Raw genomic sequence first — 9,064 nt, 5'->3', positions numbered from 1 at the left:
TCTAAAACGATATCCACTATCTCATCGAAAGACGGGACACCTTTGCCTGTATCAAGTGGTATTAGATTTGCAGGTTGCTCGGTGAGATTTTACAGTTTTTCGTAGTTTACATCGAGTCTATTCTTCATACCTATAGTCCACGAAAAGGCCAAAAAAATTTTAGGGTTAGTTCATCCTATCCGAACCATTCTGAGCCTTTGCATAATCTTTTCTGTATTTGCTTTGTTGAATTTGCGGTTGCATCGTCGTGTCAAGTTGCTGGTCTTAGCGTCTAGTCCTTTAGAGTTTCGAGTTCTGTTCACAGGTTGTCACGTCGCCGCTGCCATATATCACCACCGCATCATCACCATCATCGCTGGTTCCATATACGCCACCACATATCTGCCGCCATCACGCCAATCCGAGTCCACCTGCAACATAAATCCGCCACCAGTCCTATTTCCACCAGATTCATCGCCGCCACCAATCTGAGATTCCACCAGATTCATCTCCGCCACCAGTCCTAGTCCGAGTCCAGTATTTGTTGCTTTGTTTTCGAGTTCCAGATCACGCGATACTCCGAGTTGTGACAGAGTGGGACTCCCCAACTTTCGAGCTACCCGTAGAAGAAAAATAGTTCCAAACTCAAAAAAAATAATTCTGGCTAGGCAGTCTTTAGACCATTTGTAGACTTTTTCGAAAAAAAATTTGTTGCGGAGCAAAAAAAGAGGAAAAAAGTGAAAAAAAAAGTGAAAAAAAGAAAAAAAATTCAGTGAGTGCTCCTCCCTTGTTTACGTGCAGCACTGTGATTTTGTTAGTGTTCTAGGCTCGCGTCTCTAGCACGGTCTAGCCTAGGACCAGCACCGTATCGTCGTTGAGCGTTTATTCAACATTGCATCTCTGAATTGATTATTGCTGACCCTTTTTGCTACCATATTATAAGCCTTCCCAGCTCCACATACATCTATGTCGTGCGTTTGACTCTCCCTGGTAATCGCTCTATCCAAGCTTTGAGAGTTTTGACTACGACGGTTGCTGATCACCGCCTGCAGCTGGGTAAGAACTGTTAAGAATTTGAGATTTGCTTGACGGATTTGTGACACCACCACCTCTTGTTAGTATTCTGCAGGATCATATTCTTGTGTGTTTCTATTGTTCCTAACCATGGCAGGATCACAAGCCGACGAGACTGACTGGGAGAACATGACGAGTAAGGAGTTGCATGATAAATTTCAGCAAATGATGAGTGGACAGGTGCAAGATGTGCTAAACAGATTTGAAGAGGCCATGGAGAAGATAGATGGCATGGAGAAGACGTTCGAAGGAAAGCTTGATAACAGGTTTAATGAATTTCTCGCGCGTCTTCCACCACCACCACCGGCTGCACCTAACGTACCTCTACGACAACAACAACAACAACGACTACCTCCACATCGCGAAACAGCCCTCCGCCGAGTGAGCCGTCTCCCTCTTGCACCTGGCCAAACTGTTGGTGCTACTGTTGATACTTCTGTGGCTCCTGCTGCTGATGCAGAGGAGGATGATTTTGCGGGAGATTACGAGGATGCGGTTGATCAAAATCTGTAGCGACCAGACCTCAAACAGTCAGATCTCTGTGGTCCGGTGTCATCCCTGGATTAGTAATGCTGACACCACACAGTACTCGAAGGATTTATAGCAGAGTAGCAATCACACACTTATTACATCGAGTGTCTCAAAAGAGAACTTATTACAATAAATATGGCTTAAGGCCATCTAATAACGATAACAGCGGAAGGCTTGGAAGATAAGTGAGTCCATCAACTCCAACGGCATCACTGAGTATAGAACCACGACCTAAAAACTCCTTAATCGTCGTCTGAAAAGTCTGCAACATTAACGTTGTAGCCTGAAAACGGGTCAGCACATGGAATATGCTGGCAAGGTAGCACATAGAGAGTAAGGGAATGCAACAGCTATACTATATGCATATTTGGCTGGTGGAAAGCTCTATGGTTACAGTTTTTTTGCGTAAAGCCAAATTTTCCCTACTTCAAAGGAATAAATTTAATTACTATCATGGTGGTTGTTAAACATTGAGAATGGTTGACAGCATTCTCAATCCCAATTAAGCATCATTATTTAACAAACCCCACAAAGTTAACTTTAGAGTAACATGTTGAGATTCACATGATAATCCAGGTACTAGATACTCAAGATGTCCATAACCGGGGACACGGCTAACCATGATTAGTTTATTACACTCTGCAGAGGTTTGCGCACTTTTCCCCACAAGACTCGATCGCCTCCGTTGGATTTCTCGCACTACATGGTGTTTGAGAAACGGATGACCGAGACATAGTCTTTCAGAAGCGCTAGCACCTTACGATCGGGTAGACCGTACCACCTACATCCCCTACATCTGCTAGTCTACCCTGTAAGAGTTCGCACGACTTAATCAACTATGCCAGAGCCGATAATGGCCTGTGGCTGCACACGGAAGTTTCTAGTATGAATAATCTCATGATCCCTTTGAGCCTGGGTGGCGGTCCAAAAGAAAAACAGGCAAGTCCTGGAATACCCAGGTGCCTCAATCCACCCAGATGTGTGTTTAGGTTGCCACCTTAGATAAACCATTAATTAACAATCTCACATCTGTCATGGATATCACTCACCCAATCCACGTCTACTAGCATAGCATGGCATAATAAGCAAACGTAGAAAATAACTCCCAAAGGTTTGATAATAAACAGGTAATAGGTACTACCTCATCTATTTCCCATCCCACAATTTAATTAGATCCTAATCATGCAACGTGTGAGGATTGATCTAATGCAATAAAACTGGGTTGTAGAAAAAAGTATGATCAAAGTGTTACTTGCCTTGCTGATGATCCGCGAAACCTAGAGATTCAAAGTAACAGGCGGCGCACTCCGGGTATTCTATCGCAGACAAACAACAAGCATACAATAAGTACTAATCTAATGCACAGGTAAAACTCAAATAGAAGATCTAACCAGAAAGTTCAACTTAAGAACCCTGGTTTGCAAAAAGAATCAAATCGAACGAAGCAAAAGAAATCAAACGGCGAAAGAAAACAACTTCGTTCTAGTAATCTGGATCTAAGTCAAATTTTACAGTAGCAAAAACTTGTTTAAGTTGATTATTCGGAAAGAGGGTTTCGAGACGAAACTCCAGGCGCTTGAATCGCCTGATTCCGATAAACGAGCGAAAAGTTATACTAAAACGAAAATCGGATCAGAAATCGCGATCAGAAAATAACCGCAGAAAAATCCGACGAAAAAGAAAACGACGAACAGAATTATTATTTTTAAACGGCACAGATTTCGAGGGGCGGCGAACCTCGGGCGACGCGCGGCTCCGGCGGATCGGCGGCGGGGCGGCGGCGGCTGCTAGGGTTTGGGGGCTGGGGCGGCTAGGCTCTCGGGCCCCAGGGCGGCGCCTTATAAAGGCCTCGGCCAGGCGGAGTCCTGGCCGAGTACGGCCCAAAGTCGGTTCCGTTTTTTTTTTAAATTACGCTCGGAAGAAATATAAAAAGAAATACTAAACGGACTCCAAACATCATGAAACAAATTTTCCCGGGTTTCTAAAATCAAGCCCGATAAAGTGAACATTTATTTGGGCCCTAAATGCAATTTTGAAAAATGCGCATTTTTCCTAAATTCAAATAAGAAAACCGAAAAACTCCGAAATAAATCTTATTTGATTTTTTTATTAAATCCTCAATATTTCTATATTTTGGGAAAGTCATTTTATTCCCTCTCTCATATTTTTGTAATAGAAATAATTGATGATAAAATAAATAAAATCAAATGATCCTGTTTACAAAATTTGAGAAAACTCAAATATGTAAATAACGGAATCCCCAACTCTCTCCGTGGGTCCTTGAGTTGCTTAGGATTTTCTAGGATCAAAACCAAAAGCAAAATAAAATATGATATGCATGATGATCTAATGTATAACATTCCAAATTGAAAATTTCGGATGTTACAAAATCAAAACTAAGTGCCACCACCAGCACCGCAACTACCAGGTCGTCCACATGCAAATAATGGAAATGGTAGGGCTCACCCTCAAGTACGAGATCATGACCATCTCCCTAAACTAAAATTGAATATTCCACCATTTGAGTGTAGATATGTTCCTGATATATATCTTGCTTGGGAGTTAGAAACTGAACAACGATTTACATATTTACAATATCCTGAGGAGAGACATGTTCCTGCTGCTGTTTGTGCTTTCACTAGCTTTGCATGTGTTTGGTGGTCTGAACATTGTAGATTAGATCCTATTCCAGCTACTTGGGCTGCTTTGTAAACTGCTATGCATACTCGTTGGGTTCCACCATATTATCAACGTGAATTACTTCAAAAATTGCAGCGTTTAAGACAAGGAAAATTTTTTGTAGAAGAATATTATCAGGAATTACAAACTGGCATGATTAGATGTGGTATTGTTGAGGAGAATGAAGCTATGCTTGCACGTTTTATGGGTGGATTAAATAGAGAGATTCAGACCATTCTAGAGTATAAGGAGTATACTAATATCACTCATTTATTCCATCTTGCTTGTAAAGCTGAACGTGAAGTGCAGGATCGACAGGCATTGGCGCGAACTAACTTTTCTACAGGTCGATCTTCATCATGGACACCACGTGCATCCTCTACTTCCACTCCACCAGCACCTCCATCAGGTGCCACCTCCAGTCGTGATACAAGAAAGCAGGCACAACCACCACTATCTGCCAAGAGCACACCTGCCGGACCTACGCAGAGCTCTTCTTCTTCCATGGCATCAACAGGGCACACAAGTGATATTATTTGTCGTCGTTGTAAGGGAAGAGGACATTTTGCGAGAGAATGCCAATCTCAGCGTGTGATGATTGCTACTGAGGATGGTGGGTATGAGTCCGCTAGTGACTATGATGAGGAGACTTTGGCTCTTATTACACGTGAAGAACACGATGGAGATGATTCTGATCATGAGACGCAATACATGGCTCCTGAAGATGCTGACAGGTATGAATGTTTAGTTGCTCAACGTGTTTTGAGTGTGCAGGTCACACAAGCTGAGCAAAATCAGAGGCATGATTTGTTCCATACAAAGGGAGTTGTGAAGGAACGTTCTGTTCGCGTCATCATAGATTGAGGGAGCCGCAATAACTTGGCTAGCATGGAGATGGTGGAGAAGCTATCTCTCACCACAAGACCACATCCATATCCTTACTACATCTAATGGTTCAACACAAGGTTAAGGTAACACGTACTGTTCATGTGCATTTTAGTATCTCTACCTATGCTGATTATGTTGATTGTGATGTGGTACCTATGCAAGCATGTTCCTTATTACTTGGTAGACCATGGCAATTTGATAAAAATTTTGTACACCATGGTAGAAACAATCAGTATACTCTTGTTCATAAGGATAAAAATATTACTTTGCTTCCTATGACTCCTGAATCCATTTTGAAAGATGATATTAATAGAGCTAATAAAGCAAAACAGGAGAAAAATAAGAGTGAAAATCAGATTGTGGCAAAAGAATTTCAGCAACAAATGAAACCTAATAATAAACCATCTAGTGTTGCTTCTGAAATTAAATTGAAAAGTGCATGTTTACTTGCCACCAAATCTGATATTGATGATCTAGATTTTAGCAAATATGTTTGCTATGCTTTTGTGTGCAAAGAGGCATTATTTTCATTCGAGGACGTGCCTTCCTCTTTGCCTCCTGCTGTCACTAACATTTTGCAGGAGTTCGCTGACATCTTTCCACAAGACGTGCCACCGGGATTACCACCTATTCGAGGGATTGAGCATCAAATTGACTTAATTCCCGGCGCATCATTACCCAACCGTGTGCCATACGGTACCAATCCAGAGGAGACGAAGGAGATTATGCGTCAAGTACAGGAGCTGCTTGACAAAGGTTATATACGTGAATCCCTTAGTCCTTGTGTTGTTCCTATCATTTTAGTGCCGAAAAAGGATGGTACGTCGCGTATGTGTGTTTATTGTAGAGGCATTAATAATATTACTATTCGTTATCCTATTCCTAGGCTAGACGACATGCTTGATGAATTGAGTGGCTCTACAATATTCTCCAAAGTTGATTTGCGTAGTGGATACCATCAAATTCGTATGAAATTGGGAGATGAATGGAAAACGACATTTAAAACTAAGTTTGGTTTATATGAGTGGTTAGTCATGCCTTTTGGGTTAACTAATGCACCTAGTACTTTCATGAGACTAATGAACGAAAGTTTTACGTGCTTTCATTGGACGATTTGTGGTAGTCTATTTTGATGATATACTCATTTATAGCAAATCTTTGGAGGAACATTTGGAACATTTATGTGCTGTTTTTATTGCTCTACGTGATGCACATTTGTTTGGTAACCTTGGAAAGTGCACCTTTTGCACCAACCGAGTATCTTTTCTTGGCTATGTTGTTACTCCACAGGGAATTGAAGTTGATAAAGCCAAGTTTGAAGCTATTGAGAGTTGGCCGCAGCCCAAAACGGTCACACAAGTGAGGAATTTCCTTGGCCTCGCTGGTTTCTATAGGCGTTTTGTGAGAGATTTCAGCACCATTGCTGCACCTCTCAACGAGCTTACAAAGAAGGATGGGCCTTTTGTTTGGGGTACCGCACAGGAAGAAGCCTTCACGGTATTGAAAGATAAGTTGACACATGCTCCTTTACTCCAACTTCCTGATTTTATTAAGACTTTTGAGCTTGAATGTGATGCTAGTGGAATTGGATTAGGAGGTGTGTTATTACAAGATGGCAAACCTGTTGCATACTTTTCTGAAAAATTGAGTGGGCCTAGTCTGAACTATTCTACTTATGACAAAGAATTATATGCTCTTGTTCGGACCTTAGAAACATGGCAACATTATTTATGGCCCAAGGAATTTCTTATAAATTTTGATCATGAATCTTTGAAACACATTAAAGGTCAAGAAAAACTGAATCATAGACATGCTAAATGGGTTGAATTCATTGAGACTTTTCCTTATGTCATTAAACACAAGAAGGGTAAAGAAATGTTATTGCTGATGCATTGTCTCGTCGTTATACTATGCTTTCACAACTTGACTTTAAAATATTTGGTTTGGAGACCATCAAAGATCAATATGTGCATGATGCTGAATTTAAAGATGTATTGCAGAATTGTAAGGAAGGGAGAACTTGGAACAAGTTCGTTCTTAACGATGGATTTGTGTTTCGTGCTAACAAGCTATGCATTCCAGCTAGCTCCGTTCATCTTTTGTTGTTGCAGGAGGCGCATGGAGGAGGATTAATGGGACACTTTGGCATCAAGAAGACGGAGGATATACTTGCTACACATTTCTTTTGGCCAAAGATGAGACGGGATGTTGAGCGTTTTGTTGCTCGCTGCACTACATGTCAAAGAGCTAAGTCACGACTCAATCCTCATGGTTTATATATGCCTTTGCCTGTACCTAGTGTTCCTTGGGAGGATATATCTATGGACTTTGTTTTAGGTTTACCTCGAACAAAGAAGGGGAGGGATAGCATATTTGTTGTCGTGGATAGGTTCTCGAAACTGGCACACTTTATACCATGTCATAAAAGCGATGATGTTGTTAATGTTGCTGATTTGTTCTTTCGTGAAATTATTCGCTTGCATGGTGTGCCAAATACTATTGTTTCAGATCGTGATACTAAATTTCTTAGCCACTTTTGGAGATGTTTATGGGCTAAGTTGGGGACTAAACTGCTTTTTAGTACTACTTGTCACCCCCAAACTGATGGACAAACTGAAGTAGTCAATAGAACATTGTCTATTATGCTTAGGGCTGATTTGAAGAATAACAGGAAAATGTGGGAAGAATGCTTGCCTCATATTGAATTTGCTTATAATCGTTCATTGCATTGTACTACTAAGATGTGCCCTTTTGAAATTGTGTATGGTTTCCTACCTCGTGCACCTATTGATTTGTTGCCTCTTCCATCTTCGGAGAAGGTTAATTTTGATGCTAAAGAACGTGTTGAATTGATTTTAAAAATGCATGAGTTAACTAAGGAAAACATTGAACGTATGAATGCTAAATATAAACTTGCTGGAGATAGAAAATATGTTGTGTTTGCACCTGGAGATCTTGTTTGGTTACATTTGCGTAAGGATAGATTTCCTAATTTGCGCAAATCAAAGCTAATGCCACGTGCTGATGGTCCTTTTAAGGTGTTAGAGAAAATAAATGGTAATGCATATAAACTTGAGCTGCCTGCAGATTTTGGGGTTAGTCCCACTTTTAACATTACAGATTTGAAGCCTTATTTGGGTGAGCACGATGAACTTTCGTCGAGGACGACTTCATTTCAAGAATGGAAGGATGATGAGGACATCAATAGCATTGTTACACCCACAACCCTGTTGCTATACATGTTGGACCAATTACTAGAGCTCGCGCACGCCAATTGAATTATCAGGTACTTTCGTTTCTTGGTAACGATTCTAATGTTCATGAGAATATGATGCTGCCTAAATTGGATACATTTGTTTTGCTTACAAAGGAAGGGCCTAGGTTGGACAAGAAAGATGAACCTTGGAGCAAGTTCAAGCATGGAGATGATGGCATGCGCAAGGGGAACAAGAACAGAGTTACAAGTGATGATTCCAGGACTCCGAAGCCACCATAATGAGTGCATGAAGCATGGGACGAAATATACAAGATGCCAATTCATAAATTTTGTCCAGAGCCTATTTTAGGTGCTGCGTCACCTTATTATTGGGCCAGGCCCATGTATTTTCGAAGTACTTAAGTGTAGGCTGTTTTTAGAGTCCGTATGTGTGGGGAAACAAGAGTTAGGGTTGGTTTCGGACCCCTCCACCAAGGGCCACGAAATTCCTCCTCTCTCCTCCCTATATACAGCCTTTAGGGCATCGTTTAGACTTTGGGTTTTGTTTAGATTAAAAGTTTGCCATAGCTGCAACTTCGTGTACTTCGTTTGTGTCCAACGACCAGACCAAGACGTCACAGAACCCCACCTTGATCAATAAAGCTTTCATCTTATATTCACAATATCCAAATTGCAATCTCAGTTTCTTGCTTGTTC

Source organism: Triticum urartu, chromosome 1 (assembly GCF_003073215.2).
Source record: "Triticum urartu cultivar G1812 chromosome 1, Tu2.1, whole genome shotgun sequence".
NCBI lineage: Eukaryota > Viridiplantae > Streptophyta > Magnoliopsida > Poales > Poaceae > Triticum > Triticum urartu.
The sequence above is the reverse complement of the archived record's forward strand: the minus strand, read 5'-3'. Positions refer to the sequence as shown.